Source organism: Lissotriton vulgaris, unplaced genomic scaffold, assembly GCF_964263255.1.
Source record: "Lissotriton vulgaris unplaced genomic scaffold, aLisVul1.2 SCAFFOLD_6339, whole genome shotgun sequence".
Lineage (NCBI taxonomy): Eukaryota > Metazoa > Chordata > Amphibia > Caudata > Salamandridae > Lissotriton > Lissotriton vulgaris.
Window position 1 is genome coordinate 40,001 of NW_028245705.1, and position 18,598 is coordinate 58,598.

Sequence of the window (18,598 nt, forward strand, 5' to 3'; positions counted from 1 at the left end):
ACGGAGGGTCCACCAGGGCCCAGGGAAGCTCTCGGGGCAGGCAGATTAGCGTCCTTTCGGTCCCCGCCATCTGGTCGGCCCTCTCCCCTCGGCCATCTGGTCGCCCGCAAAGCTTTCCTATGGGGCGACTAGATGGCCGTGCTTCCCTGGAAGTCCCGATGGGGTGCCATTTGCCTCCCGGATCTCAGCCAGGGCTCCAGGAGGTCGGGCACGTTTGCGCCCTGGGTCCCCTCTGTCACCTCGAGTGCACGGATTACAAGAAAGGGGGGTAATTTTCCTCCGGATTAGTAGGTGCAAGGGTATGCCCAAACACCCTCCCGGGGCTGGTGGTTCCCTGCCGGGGACCAGATGGGATGTGCCCCTGGGCAACACCTCCCAGGCATCCGGGGCTCCCTTCTCCGGGCCGCAGAGTGGCAAAGTACCCGGGACGGGCTCCATGGGTCCCGGGCCCTGGAGCCCCGGAGCCCTGGAGCCCTGCTGCCCTGGAGCCCCCGAGCCCTGAAGCCCAGCAGCCCTGGAGCCCTGGAGCCCCGGAGCCCTGCAGCCCCCGAGCCGTGGAGCCCTGCAGTCCCCGAGCCCCTGCAGCCCCAGAGCCCCCGAGGCCCGGAGCCCCAGAGGCCCGGAGGCCCGGAGCCCCGGAGCCCCGAGGCCCCGGAGCCCCAGAGCCCTGCAGCTCCTGAGCGCTACAGGCCCGGGGCAGGCAGATTGGCGTCATTTCGGTCCCGGCCATCTGGTCGCCCGCAATGCTTTTCTGTGGGGCGACTAGATGGCCGGACTTACCTGGAAGTCCCTATGGGGTGCCATTTGCCTCCCCGATCCCAGCGAGGGCTCCAGGAGGTCGGGTACTTTCGCGCCTTGGGTCCCCTCTGTCACCTCATGTGCACGGATTACAATAAAAGAGGGTAATTTTCCTCCGGATTACTAGGGAGAGGGTCAGTCAGACCTCCGTGTGGTCTGGTGATTCTGAATCAGGGGAAGGCAGGACACGGCCTCCCAGGCTGGTGAGTGGGACTCCATGATTGGAATAGGCACCGAGGCGAAAATTATCAGTTCCGTTGGATTTTGAGCCCAAGACCCGCCGAGGCGGGGAATCGAACCCTGGTCCCGGGCTAGACCTCTGCATCAGGGTCTGCTGCTCTAACCATTGGGTCACCCTTCTCCACTGCATGGCCGAGTGCCCGGGACGGGCTCCATGGTTTCCCCGGTAGTCCTCCCCATGGTGTCCGTGGCTTTAGGGTGCCCGGGACGGGCTTCATGGGTCCCTGGGTTATTCTCCCCTGGGCGTTCGGGTCTCCAGGCCAATGGTATGGACGAGTGCTCCATGGTTTCCCCCCAGTATTCCTCTTCCGGGTGTCCAAGCCCGAGAGCTCCAGCATCCCCACCTGTGCCTGAGGGCCAGTAGCCGGGGTCTCCGAGCCCCTCGGGAAGCCAAAGCCCTGCGTGGGCAGGCGGGAACCCTGCCGCGAAGGCCTCGGGGCGGCCCTTTCGGTCTTGGCTATCTGGCTGCCCTGACCCCCTCGGCCATCTGGTCGCCCGCAATGCTTACCTATGGGGCGACTAGATGGCCGGACTTACCTGGAAGTCCCTATGGGGTGCCATTTGCCTCCCCGATCCCAGCGAGGGCTCCAGGAGGTCGGGTACTTTCACGCCTTGGGTCCCCTCTGTCACCTCATGTGCACGGATTACAATAAAAGAGGGTAATTTTCCTCCGGATTACTAGGGAGAGGGTCAGTCAGACCTCCGTGTGGTCTAGTGATTCTGAATCAGGGGAAGGCAGGACACGGCCTCCCAGGCTGGTGAGTGGGACTCCATGATTGGAATAGGCACTGAGGCGAAAATTATCAGTTCCGTTGGATTTTGAGCCCAAGACCCGCCGAGGCGGGGAATCGAACCCTGGTCCCGGGCTAGACCTCTGCATCAGGGTCTGCTGCTCTAACCATTGGGCCACCCTTCTCCACTGCATGGCCAAGTGCCCGGGACGGGCTCCATGGTTTCCCCGGTAGTCCTCCCCATGGTGTCCGTGGCTTTAGGGTGCCCGGGACGGGCTTCATGGGTCCCTGGGTTATTCTCCCCTGGGCGTTCGGGTCTCCAGGCCAATGGTATGGACGAGTGCTCCATGGTTTCCCCCCAGTATTCCTCTTCCGGGTGTCCAAGCCCGAGAGCTCCAGCATCCCCACCTGTGCCTGAGGGCCAGCAGCCGGGGTCTCCGAGCCCCTCGGGAAGCCAAAGCCCTGCGTGGGCAGGCGGGAGCCCTGCCGCGAAGGCCTCGGGCGGCCCTTTCGGTCTTGGCTATCTGGCTGCCCTGACCCCCTCGGCCATCTGGTCGCCCGCAATGCTTTCCTATGGGGCGACTAGATGGCCGGACTTACCTGGAAGTCCCTATGGGGTGCCATTTGCCTCCCCGATCCCAGCGAGGGCTCCAGGAAGTCGGGTACTTTCGCGCCTTGGGTCCCCTCTGTCACCTCATGTGCACGGATTACAATAAAAGAGGGTAATTTTCCTCCGGATTACTAGGGAGAGGGTCAGTCAGACCTCCGTGTGGTCTGGTGATTCTGAATCAGGGGAAGGCAGGACACGGCCTCCCAGGCTGGTGAGTGGGACTCCATGATTGGAATAGGCACCGAGGCGAAAATTATCAGTTGCATGGGATTTTGAGCCCAAGACCCGCCGAGGCGGGGAATCGAACCCTGGTCCCGGGCTAGACCTCTGCATCAGGGTCTGCTGCTCTAACCATTGGGCCACCCTTCTCCACTGCATGGCCGAGTGCCCGGGACGGGCTCCATGGTTTTCCCGGTAGTCCTCCCCATGGTGTCCGTGGCTTTAGGGTGCCCGGGACGGGCTTCATGGGTCCCTGGGTTATTCTCCCCTGGGCGTTCGGGTCTCCAGGCCAATGGTATGGACGAGTGCTCCATGGTTTCCCCCCCGGTATTCCTCTTCCGGGTGTCCAAGCCCGAGAGCTCCAGCATCCCCACCTGTGCCTGAGGGCCAGCAGCCGGGGTCTCCGAGCCCCTCGGGAAGCCAAAGCCCTGCGTGGGCAGGCGGGAGCCCTGCCGCGAAGGCCTCGGGGCGGCCCTTTCGGTCTTGGCTATCTGGCTGCCCTGACCCCCTCGGCCATCTGGTCGCCCGCAATGCTTTCCTATGGGGCGACCAGAGAGCCGGGCTTCCCTGGAAGTCCCGATGAGGTGCCATTTGCCTCCCCGATCCCAGCGAGGGCTCCAGGAGGTCGGGTACTTTCGCGCCTTGGGTCCCCTCTGTCACCTCATGTGCACGGATTACAATAAAAGAGGGTAATTTTCCTCCGGATTACTAGGGAGAGGGTCAGTCAGACCTCCGTGTGGTCTGGTGATTCTGAATCAGGGGAAGGCAGGACACGGCCTCCCAGGCTGGTGAGTGGGACTCCATGATTGGAATAGGCACCGAGGCGAAAATTATCAGTTGCATGGGATTTTGAGCCCAAGACCCGCCGAGGCGGGGAATCGAACCCTGGTCCCGGGCTAGACCTCTGCATCAGGGTCTGCTGCTCTAACCATTGGGCCACCCTTCTCCACTGCATGGCCGAGTGCCCGGGACGGGCTCCATGGTTTCCCCGGTAGTCCTCCCCATGGTGTCCGTAGCTTTAGGGTGCCCGGGACGGGCTTCATGGGTCCCTGGGTTATTCTCCCCTGGGCGTTCGGGTCTCCAGGCCAATGGTATGGACGAGTGCTCCATGGTTTCCCCCCCGGTATTCCTCTTCCGGGTGTCCAAGCCCGAGAGCTCCAGCATCCCCACCTGTGCCTGAGGGCCAGCAGCCGGGGTCTCCGAGCCCCTCGGGAAGCCAAAGCCCTGCGTGGGCAGGCGGGAGCCCTGCCGCGAAGGCCTCGGGGCGGCCCTTTCGGTCTTGGCTATCTGGCTGCCCTGACCCCCTCGGCCATTTGGTCGCCCGCAATGCTTTCCTATGGGGCGACCAGAGAGCCGGGCTTCCCTGGAAGTCCCGATGAGGTGCCATTTGCCTCCCCGATCCCAGCGAGGGCTCCAGGAGGTCGGGTACTTTCGCGCCTTGGGTCCCCTCTGTCACCTCATGTGCACAGATTACAATAAAAGAGGGTAATTTTCCTCCGGATTACTAGGGAGAGGGTCAGTCAGACCTCTGTGTGGTCTGGCGATTCTGAATCAGGGGAAGGCAGGACACGGCCTCCCAGGCTGGTGAGTGGGACTCCATGATTGGAATAGGCACCGAGGCGAAAATTATCAGTTCCGTGGGATTTTGAGCCCAAGACCCGCCGAGGCGGGGAATCGAACCCTGGTCCCGGGCTAGACCTCTGCATCAGGGTCTGACTCGCTAACCATTGAGCCACACTTCTCCACTGCATGGCCGAGTGCCCGGGACGGGCCTTCACGTTCGCGTCCGCCCTGCAGATGGTCTTTCCTGTCCGTTGCCACCGCGGACGGTATTTCCCGTCCGCCGCGGACGGTCTTTCCCGTCCTCCGCGGACGGTCTTTCCCGTCCTCCGCGGATGGTCTTTCCCGTCCTCCGCGGACGGTCTTTCCCGTCCGCCATCCTAATCAGCCCCTAAGTGTTTTCCTACTGTACCTTGCAAGTGAGTTGTAGTCAGGGTGTGCTAATCCCTTTAATCTAAAACTACTGAGTTCAGTAGAACTTAATATGCTAAGCTTTTGATTTTATATGTACCTAAGGTACTTGATGTGATCTTTCAATTTGATATAAAGATTGCAATGGTAAAACAAACAGCAAGCTCAAATCCGCACAGCTGCACACCAATGTGAGAAGTTGGCCTGATATGTAGTGTTTCCAATTCTGGAACCACTTGGTATCAGTCCAAACAAACCCCAAAGATGTCTGGTTGTAAGTCAACCTTGTTAGACAAGCTATCCTAGTGGTAGCATGGACTAAGCAGCCTTAAAGGCTTAACTTAAGAGGTCGTGTTAAGCGAGCTGTTTTACCATATACAATCCTGTAATCAAATGAAAGGACACCACACAAGTATATATTATAAAAATATATGTGTTTATTTCTAAATTAATCCCCAGTACTCTTTATGAGCAAAGGGGCACAAGCGTTAAATCAAAAGCACAGTATAACATACAAAGTTGCACAATTTTGGATGAGGGCCGGTGGCCACTCAAACCATATACTAAAAAAATGGTATAAGAGATACCAATCGAACAGTTGTTAGGCCTAGGGCCTAGAGAATCGCTGGGAGCAGTCAGGACTAGCAATGCTGAAGTCGGGAGTAGCCCACGGAATTCGGGTGCAGCACGGGAAGTGCGGCTTGCATCAATGCAATGTCAATGGTGCGTAAAAGTTACATAAAGTGAGTTTAAAGATACTTCCGCTGAACCTAGAGGAACAAAACTTAAGACACAGACCCTAGAGGTGTGGACCAGTGTAGGAACACCGGCGTTGCAATGTTACCTCACCCACAGGAAGTGGGTGCACAGGGTCGAAGTGGCGTCGGGTTTTGACACGCAGGCTCTTGGTGCTTGGAGCTGAAGAAGCTACAGGCGATGGGAAGCAGAAGTGTCCGGTGTGATCCAAGGGCGGATCGAAGTCGAGATGTACCTGAAAGCAGAGGGGACAGAGTCTGGGTCACTCAGCAGTGACCAGGGTGGAACCAGGACGGAACCAGGCAATGTCGGGCGCAATCAGGTGGTTGTCGAGAGGCTTCTCTCCGCTGTCACGTGGGCTCTGGGGCATCTGCGATGTCCAGGAGCAGGTCACGATCTGTCCCACGCAGGCTCTCGCCGTCAGCACCGTCGGCTTCAAGATTGCAGCAAACAGCACTTGGCAAAAGCAATCCACGCGGAACCGGGAGATTGCTTCTCACTCAGGCCAGGAGGGTCAGAGTGGGGGCTCCTTTTCACAGGAGCTGGTGCAGATCTGGAGCAACCAGAAAAGCAAGTCGTATTCAAGTTTTTGTCGGCACAAGGGCCACATGCCAGCTGGCAAGTGACCGGGCCAACGCGTCGAGCCAACACAAGCAGAAGGGCCCCACGCAGCACTCGTCGAGTGTGGAGGGGGTAGCTTTGGTGCAAGTGTAGCTCGGGGTGGGGGCTTCTCAAACCCCGGTGTACAGCTTTGAGGATCACTCGTGGGCTGCACGGTCAGCGTCTCGTGGCCTTTTCAAGATGGCGTGCCCCACGCTTCCGGTCGCCTCCACTGGTCTCAGCTCTGCAGGGACTGTGGATCGGGCTGGGAGAAGGCAGGCAAGCTTCATCTTGTCGATCTCTGTCGCTCGAGTTCCGGCGGTAACTGCAACAAATCAAGGGTCGAGGGCTGGATGGTGCCTGTTTGCACAGGGTGGTCACTCCTTGACCACAAGGGAGATTCTTCAGTCTTCTATGTTGAGTAGAATGTCGAAGGGTCCAGAATTTGTTTCTTATGTTTCTTCAGGATGATCTGAGTTGCATTGGCACTGCTCCCACTCTTATTCGAATCTGGTGGGCTGGACATCCTGCTAGGTCCCCTCCTACGGGTGGGACCCAGGAAGGGGGTGGTTACACCCCTTTCCTTTGATCCAGGCCGCGCTGGGACTGGGGCTGGGATGCCCCAGAACCGGTTTGGCCGGATTATGCAAGGGGCAGCCTTGTGCTCCCCAGGCAGTGTCTGGTTTCTTTGAAACCTCCCTGCTACAATCCACTATCTCCTGTCTGGGGTGGTTTGACACCGCCCTGCGACAGAAAACCCTTTGTCCAGGCCACCATTTGCTGAGTTTCGGTCAGCAGCAGGAGGCCAGATCCGTGCCTGTGGCAGAGGCATCCATTTTGTGGATCTGAAGCTCATTTTAAATCAACCGCGTTTCAGTAAAGTAACATGTCTTATCCCTCTAGAAGGGTGGAATGCTACCCCCGTCGCCAGAACTGACGAGGGGGTAGTATTCCAATTCGTATGACACCTTACACGACATGTTTTGATAAAGCCAAACCAAAGTTGCTATATAACCGCGAGGATTATAAGGCGCTTAAGAGTATATGGTATGGAATTATCCCGGATCAGCTTAGGGAGTTGTTCCCGACAGCTGCAGACAGGCTCAGCTCATGCCAGAGCTCCATCTCACATAAAACCACGCACTCTGCCTCCAGGATTGATGAGGCCTTCCACAGGAGTGGCTCACAGGTTTATATGTGTCCAGATATAGGTTGAGATATAGGTATACTATATCTAAGCAAGGGGTGATTACACCCACTTGCCCACAGCTGAGTGATCAGCCAGTTGTGTCAATTTAAGAACCAGCCAGGGGTGGCAAAAGCTATGCTTCAGCCCCTGGTAGGCCTTGGTGGCACCTATGCCCTGAGCACCTATAGTGCATGGTACAGGGGCTGACAAGGAGTCCATTTCCAATTGTGGTATGTACCTATAGCACATGTATTATAAATTTAGAGAGAGAACAGCAGGCTGGGGGTCTGATTAGCAGGCCCACAGCCTCAGTAAGTCGAAAACCAGTGAAGCAAAAAGCAAAAATTGGGGTGACCATAGGATAGCAGTCCCTACTCTCCTACATTGGGCTTATTACCAGCAAATGTAGGTAAAGTTTTAGACTCAGGATTGGATGCTACGTTTTCTAGTTCTATGACTAACACAAAGCCATTGTCCCATATCAAGTGCTGGTGCCTGCCCATCAAATTCTATCAAGATTTTTATTGGCCCTGAAATCCAAAATCGAGCCTGTTTCTACGTATGACTGTGACATGAATTTCTGAGTCCTGAGGCAATAGGTGGTTCCTGAGCAGCATCAGTGGTGGATAGTGTGGTTTATCATTAGTGTTTCTGGACATAAGATACTTTTTTAACAATTTGGATAGCAGAGTTTTTGTTCTGTAACTTGTTTCTTCCACATTAGCAATAGTGAGCAGTTAATGCTAACTCAGTGAGGTGGTAGAGTGGGTGAACCTAAAATGTACTATGGCAGTCATTAAACTCAATAAGCTCAATGTCTTGTTAGAGCGATATCTTTTAAAAAATATTGTGAGTCTCAGTATGAGCAAGGTGGTTTGGAATGGAACTCCAAAGAAGTGCTCTGTGATTCACAGTCCACCCTGCCCAACAAACGTTTTATGTCTTTGCATGGACGAAGGGTTTGCATGTGTGCAAATGACCCCACTTGTTCAAAATCTTCTGTAGAGTGATGATAGAAGGTTGGCCAATAGGTATGCCATAAGTTTACCAAAATACTGAGGAGGTGCAGCTGCTGCACTTCCAAGAACTCGGTGGTGCATGAATTTATGGGCACGTGTGGACTGGTGAAATCATCACGTCACCATTATACTGATGCACTGGGTAATGTGAGCTATTTGTCACGTGTATCCAACCTCTCTGCTATAAAGGACTCCCTCAGTGGTTCCCAACCTTTTGAATTATGTGGACCCCCACTTAATCATTACTGGAACCCGGGACCCCCGACTGGATCATTCTTGGAATCAGGGGACCCCCCCACGAGTCATTACTGGAAGTCGGCGACACCAGCCTAAGCATTGTCGAGGATTTGAACTGCAAAACAAGACACAAGAAATACAGAAAAATAGCATTCATCAAACAAATACACAAATGGTCAAACATTTGATTTAATTCGCAAACACATACATTTAAAAATAATAATTTTAATAGAAAAGTTGGAGCTTTTCTAAATTCAATTGAGGCCACACCTCATCCACACTATGGGGTCGATTATGATGGCGGACGGACCTGCATCTGTCCGCCACCCCCGAGGTGGAGAGACCGTCCGCAGGGGCAGCGGCGTTCCCTCCGCTGGAATTAGGAGGTGACCGCCACCCTGGCGGTCACATCCAGTATATTGTCCAATCCCGTATAATCCTGTACATCCCGTATATTGAACAATGCGGCAGGCACCGCACGGTACAATCCCGGCGGCAATGCCGCTGTGGAAAGGCATTGGACCGCCAGCATCATAATATGGTTGGCGGTGTCTCGCAGACACAGCCACCATATGTGAGCACTTTTTCCGCCAGTCGCGAAGACGACCGGCGGAAAAGCGGCTGGCGGTCTTGCCGTCCGCCACGGACCCCCCAGCCATCCTAATGTGGCGGGGGGTCATTGCAGGGAGAATGGCGGACGGATTGCCCCCGCCAGCACTGTGGAGGCAATCCGTCCGCCATCATATTCGACCTCTGTATTCTGCTTGATGCACCTGCACTGCTTCCACAATTCAATCTGAGGATAGTAATTACATGTTTAGCCTCCAGTTACAAATTCCTAGACATTTACAGTAGGTTTCAAAAATGTCAACTGTACATTTAGCTTCTTTTTTTATATACATTTTATTAATCTGGTTCCCAACCTGTGGTCCCCGGACCACAGGTTGGGAACCACTGCCTTAGAACAATGGCAGGGTCTATGGAGGCATGTCAATCTATCACCGCCTCACTGCTGAAAAAGGCAAGGGGCCCCATTGGGGTTGGCCCGGAAGAGGGGTTATATTTATTGCATATATTCCGGCATTGCAAGGATCAGAATGTATTATTGTCATGAATAACACCATATATGGGTATTGCTGCAGGAGTTACCACACACAACATAATTAATTGGACCAGCTGCAAAATGGGACCTGAAAATGTCTACAATCCATGCTGAATCCGAAACATATTGCAGATAAATGTGCTAATTATTTTTGCAACTTAATTCACATTCTACAGCAAATTCATGAATTTATAATGAAAGTTAAAATCCCACTTCTTTTCTTTGAGACTAGTATTTCATCCATTGCACCACCATGCTCAAACAATAATGAGAAACACACCAAATATGAGTACAGCCACACAGGGAATGACCTGCACACTGATAATGATAAAGAAATCATGTGTTGTATTACCCCAACCTCCAAACTAGACCTTACTTTAATAACTGGGACTCTCCCAAAGCAGAGCAGAGGTCAAAGCGAGGGAAATGTTCTGGGATCAGCATTCTCAAACTTTTCTCTTTTTTGGAAACCAGTTCCAATGCTTTGTGGAAAGAAATATGTTATTGTACAACGCAGGCTCCTGCAGGTTCAGTTACTTCCTGAAGTCACTGAAACCAGTGAAAGTCTGTGCTCAGCTGGGATAGTGATGCCAGCACAGATAATCGTGCATTTTGTTCACTCTGCTTGTGCTGCAATCAGTATCTAAGAAAAAGAGTGGGGTGGCAGGGAGTCTTATTCTAGGGTCCAAGACCCTAGCGGCTTTCACCGTGCTGGGCAATATGGCTTGCTAACAGGCCCCTTTGTTTCAGATAAGTGTAAATGTTTGGCCATTTGAATTTTGATGAGAACATCTACAGTTAAAAGACCATCCCCTTACTACTTCGAATCACCATGCTTTACCTCCAGGAAAGTGCAGCCTCTCAGTTTGGGATACTGTAACTACTTTCACATACAAAATCAATTTAAGCTACCAGAATTCCCCATGTTATGTGTGGCTGAATGTTGCTCACAATGTGCATTCTCGGACTTTTAGTTTTCTGTTTTTATATCATAGCTTAACAATTGTTCAGTGAATACTTAGGTCAGGCTTGTGGCTCTTTATAGTCACGCCCTACATGTTGTGTCCTTCACTGTGATCATCATCCTCCCCATCATGATGGCTTGGTGTGCTGCATCATAGGTCCCATAGTTTTATGTTTGCACTTCTCCCACTGCCTACACCGCCCTTCTAATTTCCTTTATACGCCTTACACCCACTGGAGCACTGACGAACCGGCCTTCATGCTGCACTTCCTGAAATTGTCTCCGCTATAAAAGCTCCTTATGGAGATTAAGCTCTTATTCTTGAATGCATTTTGTTACATTCTCATGTGTTTATTGCTACATTTTTATCAGTATATTGCTACACTCTTGAATGATATATTGCTACATTCTTGAATGTGTATTGCTACATTCTTGAATGTATATTGCTACATTCCTGTATGTATATTGCTACATTCCTGTATGTATATTGCTACATTCCTGTATGTATGTTGCTATATTCTTGAAAGTATATTGCTACATTCTTGTATGCATATTGCTACATTCCTGTATGTATATTGCTACATTCTTGAAAGTATATTGCTACATTCTTATGTGTTTATTGCTACATTTGTATCAGTGTATTGCTACACTCTTGAATGTATATTGCTACATTCCTGTATGTATATTGCTACATTCCTGTATGTATATTGCTACATTCTTGAAAGTATATTGCTACATTCTTTTATGCATATTGCTACACTTATGTGTTTATTGCTACATTTTTATCAGTATATTGCTATACTCTTGAATGTATATTGCTACATTCTTGAATGTATATTGCCAGATTCTTGAATGTATATTACTACATTCTATAATGTATATTGCTACAATCTTGTATGTATATTGCCACATTCTTGTATGTATATTGCTACATTCTTGTATGTATATTGCTACATTCTTGAATGTATATTGCTACATTCTTTAATGTATATTGCTACATTCTTTAATGAATATTGCTACATTCTTGAATGTATATTGCTACATTCTTGTATGTATATTGCTACATTCTTGAATGTGTATGGTTACATTATTTTATGCATATTGCTACATTCGTATGTGTTTATTGCTACATTTTTATCAGTGTGTTGCTACACTCTTGAATGTATATTGTTACATTCTTTTATGCATATTTCTACATTCTTGAATGTATATTGCTACATTCTTTTATGCATATTGCTACATTCTTGAATGTATATTGCTACATTCTTTTATACATATTGCTACATCCTTATGTCTTTATTGCTACATTCCTGTATGTATATTGCTATATTCCTGTATGTATATTGTTACATTATTGAAAGTATATTGCTTATAGGTTCCAAATCAGTTTTCTAATAATATAGCTGTTCCCAGCATCACACAAACGGTAAACAAGTAATACAAAAGTACCCACACGAGGGCAGCAATGGGACGTGCACCTGAGTCTCTCTGACGATTTATTTACCCAATTTTCTCCTCAAATGTTAAAGACGTGACTTTAAACATTCTGTGCAACAACACAGCGACGGTAACCTTGCCCGGTTACCCAATCCCCAGATCCCATTAATGGAAACCATAGTTTGGAAGAGTAAAGACCTCGGTTTGTTGGCTGCTTTCAGTTACAAGCGAGCCATTCTATGTTGCTTTGTGCTCTACACTCAACGCGACAGTTTTGATACAATTGGAGTGCGTTGCCTCCGTCAGTCAGGCACACTGAGTGAACCTTGATTTCTGGTGGCCATGCTTCAGCATCCACAATATTTCGGCAGCGTTGTTTAATTCATCTTCAGTCAATCTGGCATGCGCGGTGGCCATTCTCACCCAGCAGCCAGGCCTCAGCCAATCAGGTGCCCCGGGTGGACCTATGCTTCCAGGGCACAAGCTTCACTCCACTCACCTTCACTTCCACGGGGCCTGCCATGTGGCCAGCCACTTCCTATCCATACATGTCCCTACAGCTGAGCATGTAATTGATCCCTACCTCCATCACTCATGGGATCTCCCTGGGGAAACAGCCTTTACAACGCAGCTCAAACCAGGCTGTGCCTTGACCGCGCGGCTCGAACCACGAATGTGTCTTTACAACACATTCCTTTGCCGCGCAAGTCTTTACAACTTCTTGCCTCGGGGAAAGCTTTGTTGGACTGATGTTGGATTTTAAATCTAACACTTTCCCTACTGTTCGCAGACTGGAGTTGGAATAGTAAATGATACTATTCAAAGTCCATCGCTATCCCTAAGGCAAATATTTAGTTGCGTGGTAAAGGAATGCATTGTAAAGATGCATTTGTGTTTCAGACAGCGTTGTAAAGGCATGCATGGTTCCAACATACAACCTTCTCCTTGTGGCAGGTAGTTCAGACCTATTGCATGGCCGTGTTTTCTTGAGTGCAAACAAAACAGGTGATGGACCGAATGTGGATCAATGTCACACATTCACCCCAGTCCAAAGATCTGGGCCCAAATCCATCGTTTTTTTGCACTCCACACCACCCTGGGTTAGACAATGGCAATATGCAAATCAGCTCTGACCCTGTGCCCCATGGGAACAGTCCAGTCCGAACTACAAAAGCCATGTCCTTCCCAGAACGGAATCAAGCATCCGAGGACCGGATCGGTTTCGAGGTAACACCTCTCATCAGCCCGGCTAGCTTGACTCCAGTGGTGTGGAGTGCCTGGGACCCACGTCTGAGCAACCCCAGCGCACTTATGGCGGCAATTGCAAACAAAACAGGTGATGGACCGAATGTGGATCAATGTCACACATTCACCCCAGTCCAAAGATCTGGGCCCAAATCCATCGTTTTTTTGCACTCCACACCACCCTGGGTTAGACAATGGCAATATGCAAATCAGCTCTGACCCTGTGCCCCATGGGAACAGTCTAGTCCGAACTACAAAAGCCATGTCCTTCCCAGAACGGAATCAAGCATCCGAGGACCGGACCGGTTTCGAGGTAACACCTCTCATCAGCCCGGCTAGCTTGACTCCAGTGGTGTGGAGTGCCTGGGACCCACGTCTGAGCAACCCCAGCGCACTTATGGCGGCAATTGCAAACAAAACAGGTGATGGACCGAATGTGGATCAATGTCACACATTCACCCCAGTCCAAAGATCTGGGCCCAAATCCATCGTTTTTTTGCACTCCACACCACCCTGGGTTAGACAATGGCAATATGCAAATCAGCTCTGACCCTGTGCCCCATGGGAACAGTCCAGTCCGAACTACAAAAGCCATGTCCTTCCCAGAACGGAATCAAGCATCCGAGGACCGGACCGGTTTCGAGGTAACACCTCTCATCAGCCCGGCTAGCTTGACTCCAGTGGTGTGGAGTGCCTGGGACCCACGTCTGAGCAACCCCAGCGCACTTATGGCGGCAATTGCAAACAAAACAGGTGATGGACCGAATGTGGATCAATGTCACACATTCACCCCAGTCCAAAGATCTGGGCCCAAATCCATCGTTTTTTTACACTCCACACCACCCTGGGTTAGACAATGGCAATATGCAAATCAGCTCTGACCCTGTGCCCCATGGGAACAGTCCAGTCCGAACTACAAAAGCCATGTCCTTCCCAGAACGGAATCAAGCATCCGAGGACCGGACCGGTTTCGAGGTAACACCTCTCATCAGCCCGGCTAGCTTGACTCCAGTGGTGTGGAGTGCCTGGGACCCACGTCTGAGCAACCCCAGCGCACTTATGGCGGCAATTGCAAACAAAACAGGTGATGGACCGAATGTGGATCAATGTCACACATTCACCCCAGTCCAAAGATCTGGGCCCAAATCCATCGTTTTGATACAACTGGGGTGCGTTGCCTCCGTCAGTCAGGCACACTGAGTGAACCTTGATTTCTGGTGGCCATGCTTCAGCATCCACAATATTTTGGCAGCGTTGTTTAATTCATCTTCAGTCAATCTGGCATGCGCGGTGGCCATTCTCACCCAGCAGCCAGGCCTCAGCCAATCAGGTGCCCCGGGTGGACCTATGCTTCCAGGGCACGAGCTTCACTCCACTCACCTTCACTTCCACGGGGCCTGCCATGTGGCCAGCCACTTCCTATCCATATAGGCCCTTGCAGCTCAGTATGTAATTGATCCCTCCCTCCATCACTTATGGGTTTTCCCTGGGGAAACAGCCTTTACAACGCAGCTCAAACCAGGCTGTGCCTTGACCGCGCGGCTCGAACCACGAATGTGTCTTTACAACACATTCCTTTGCCGCGCAAGTCTTTACAACTTCTTGCCTCGGGGAAAGCTTTGTTGGACTGATGTTGGATTTTAAATCTAACACTTTCCCTACTGTTCGCAGACTGGAGTTGGAATAGTAAATGATACTATTCAAAGTCCATTGCTATCCCTAAGGCAAATATTTAGTTGCGTGGTAAAGGAATGCATTGTAAAGATGCATTTGTGTTTCAGACAGCGTTGTAAAGGCATGCATGGTTCCAACATACAACCTTCTCCTTGTGGCAGGTAGTTCAGACCTATTGCATGGCCGTGTTTTCTTGAGTGCCACCTGGGCTGGTGGATGATTTTGCGTAGTGGATTAGTTTCTAAGTTGTACCACGTCTTGCTTGTGGCTTTCGTCCCATGCTAGCTGTTTAGTCTTCTAGAATCTATTTACAACCCTTGTTATTAATATATGGTGTTTACACTTGATAAATATATTCATGTTTGCTTCGTAGAGATTCAACTCATGAAGCTTTATTCGGTATATACAAGGTGACCATAAAAGCACAACAGCAAATAAAAAACAGATAAAACATGATTACAATCAAGGATTAAAACATGATTCTTAAAATAACATACTTTTACGTGCCCTAATAGACTGATTTTAAAAAGTAGCAGTAAAAAAACAAATGTCGCCATTTTCCAGATTAAATAACAAACTCATTGCCTGGTTCACTGTACATACACCATGTTTTAAAAACAAGGGCTTCAGGTAAGCTATCCTAAAATTCATATACAATTTACAGATCAATAAAAAGTGCAAGGTGCTTTGTTTGGTGATGCCATCACATTGACACGGCCCTGTTGGATGTTTCTTAATACTTGGCTGGGCCACTAAGTGGTGTGCTACTCCAAACCACAAGCTTGTGGGATGGTCTTGTCACCAAACATAAATATCTGTGAAAACATTCATTGATTTTATATTTGCTAAAGAACTTGACTGTGGACAGAGAACCGTTTACTGGCCCTCGTTTCCCAGCCTGATGTGCCATAAAAGTTGCTTTCAGCTCGGCTTTTGGGATCAAAGAAGCGGCACCCGGGTCAGTCAATACATTTAAATTAAAAATTTCTAAGAAACAATCAGCCACATATCTTAACCAAGGAATATTGCGATATTTATCCAAAGATAAACAATCCTCGATAACTGATCTATTAAACAGCTTCTCATCCTGTAGCCAAATTGACCGCCAAATCATAAGTGACCTCAGGATAAGACATCGGCTAGATAGCTAATATCCAGTTCCCGGTGAATCAGCTCCGTAGGGGCAGATGTTGGCAAACATAAAAGCTTTTTTAGGAAGGTATTTTCCTCCACCTGTAACTTATGATTATAAGTATAGCCCCATAATCCTGCTCCATACGTTGCAATGCTGGCACATCTTCGTAGAGATGTATCCCATTAGGTTGACAGGTGGAAGAGTTCCGTATCTTAGACTGGGGCCCCTAAGCCCATGCCCATACTGTTTAAATATTTCTTTGATGGGGATCCAGTTAGCTTCGTCTTGGGTGCATTCTTGTGGTTTTGCCCCATGCTAATATTGCCTCAGAATCAGGGTTCGATTGGGATTAAAAATCGTCCCGGGCACGCATACAAAAAAATCGGCCCACATTTGCATAATGCCTTCCCTCAAATCACTGCTTCAGCGTAATTTTACATAAAAAGGGGGGGGGGATTTGCATGCATCAGTTTACATTAGTGAAACACCCCTGAAAACAAGTGAGGCCACTTCTGCACAAGGCCCCTGCCCCGCTCAGTATGCCTACATTAATGGTAGGCCCAGCGAGAGAAAAGGGGTAACACCTCTACCTGTTGCTGCAATACGGGAGGTAATGAGTGCCCATCCTGCTCCAGAAAGGCCACTTAGACACCCACTGGGCCGCTGGCGGCATCGAACAATAGAGACACCGCCCAAATCAGCCCCCAAGCTGCTCAAAAGCCTGTCCCACTGCATGCCTTCTGTGCCCCAAGCCACACATCTGCGTACTCCTTAATTCTCTTGTGGATGATCCCAGGCGCATGCTGTGTGATCGGCTTTAAGGAACCTCCTTTCTTAGTAAACTACCTTTAGTAGCCCCCAACCTTGATAGCGTTAGGTTTTACATAAAGAGCCATCTTCGCCATCCTCCTGGGTAGTTCTGACCCAAAGCAATGACCTGTAGTTGTGTGTGGAACATCCTTCAACATATAAGCATACTAGAACATGGAAGCGGGTGGTCATTCAGTAGGGGTTCCTGAATGTATGAGGTGAACTTTCCATTTTTAGGTCTCGCCTAGGCAGCGCTTGCGTTGTCTCTGCGAGACATGCTGTATTCAGGATATGAGCTTTAAAAGCGCCGTCCATTTTCAATGACTGCCCCTGTTATATGTGTTGTTACACAGGGCTTGTGAGAACTGTTTCTTTCTTTAAGCTGCAGCACTGGAGACCAGGGCTGGTGGTTTACAGAGCTCTGTTGTAAACAAGGCTGTAAATCATGCTCTTGTCCTGCCACATTTACTGTGCATTCAAAGACCAAAGTCTGTTTTCGCTGCAGCTGCCTCCTCCTCCTTCCTCCTGCTTTTGAAACACGTGGCCTGGATACATAGTTCCTGCCTTCCTATGGTTGATGCTGTCAGCACCTGTTTTCTTTTGTGATTCCATGAGTGCACATTTTTCTAGCTCTGTCTCACCTCTCCCAGATTGGAAATGAAAGATGTTTGTCAACTATCAACATAATTCCAGTGCACACCATGCCACAATTCCACCACACAAATCCACTTAACACCACACAATTCCACAACAAACATTACACACTGCATATATCCACTCCATAACACATAGATAAAAGACATTGTCATTCATAATGCCAATAGCTCTTACTTAAGCGAATGCGAGATCTATTGCATTTCCAATGCTTGTTTTGTCATGGCACCTAGAGGGGACATAATAAAGATATGCAGAGGAGGAGTGCCAAAAGGGGGCTGCTATCCTACCAAACTACAGGAGACAGTTTCTTAGAGGAAAGTAGGTTAAGTGCAGACCTTCTTGCCTTGGATCCTTGTAAAGGAACATCAATTCTTCTTTGAAATCTTTGAACAAAATTCCCCTGTCCGATGTCTTGGAGCATTTGTTAGGGATGGCATTAAGGTTGGCAGCCCTAATTAGTGAAAGGCCATTCATTTGTGGTGTTTGCCTAATGCCTAATGCTAGGCTGGGAGAGGGGCTAGCCAGCATCACAGATGTCAGAACTATGTTGGAACCTGCATGCCCCACCCCAGCCCAACCTGCATTTTAGAATCTGCAAAATTTGTGATGATTTTTCCTGGGCATGGTGGACCTGCACCTTTCTGCACTCTGTGAGCAGGATGGGGGAGCTAAATGACAGCGCATGCTCCTATATTATTTTGGATGAATTCGAGCCCTGGTTCTCATGTGAGGACTGTGCTTGTTAAGGATGAGTTTCCGGGGACAATCAATATATTGTTCCAGTTTGGGACTTCATTGTCCAGGCTAGTGCCACTAAAAGAGATACCATCAGGTAGCCTTCAATAATACCTTGAAACAAACTTCTTGCCTTTCATCAAACTGAAATAAAAACTGCTCACTAATGCCCTTCTCCCGCCTGCCGAGCATCCTATACCCCTCTTAAGTTTCCTACAGAAAACAATCCATAAAGCCATCCCCAGTGCTAAATGTATGCCTACTTGCTGATTAAATGCATATGTAAAATTTGAGATACCACCAAACCCTCGCCTATGTGACAATGTAAAGCATCATCAATCAAATTCGCTCCCTGCCTTTACCAAAGTAGCATTAACTGGAACCACACACACCTCAATATTGGAGGGCCTTTTGTTACATTGTCTTTTTTAGGTCCAGCATGTGCTGGTGAAGACTTCATGTAGGGGGC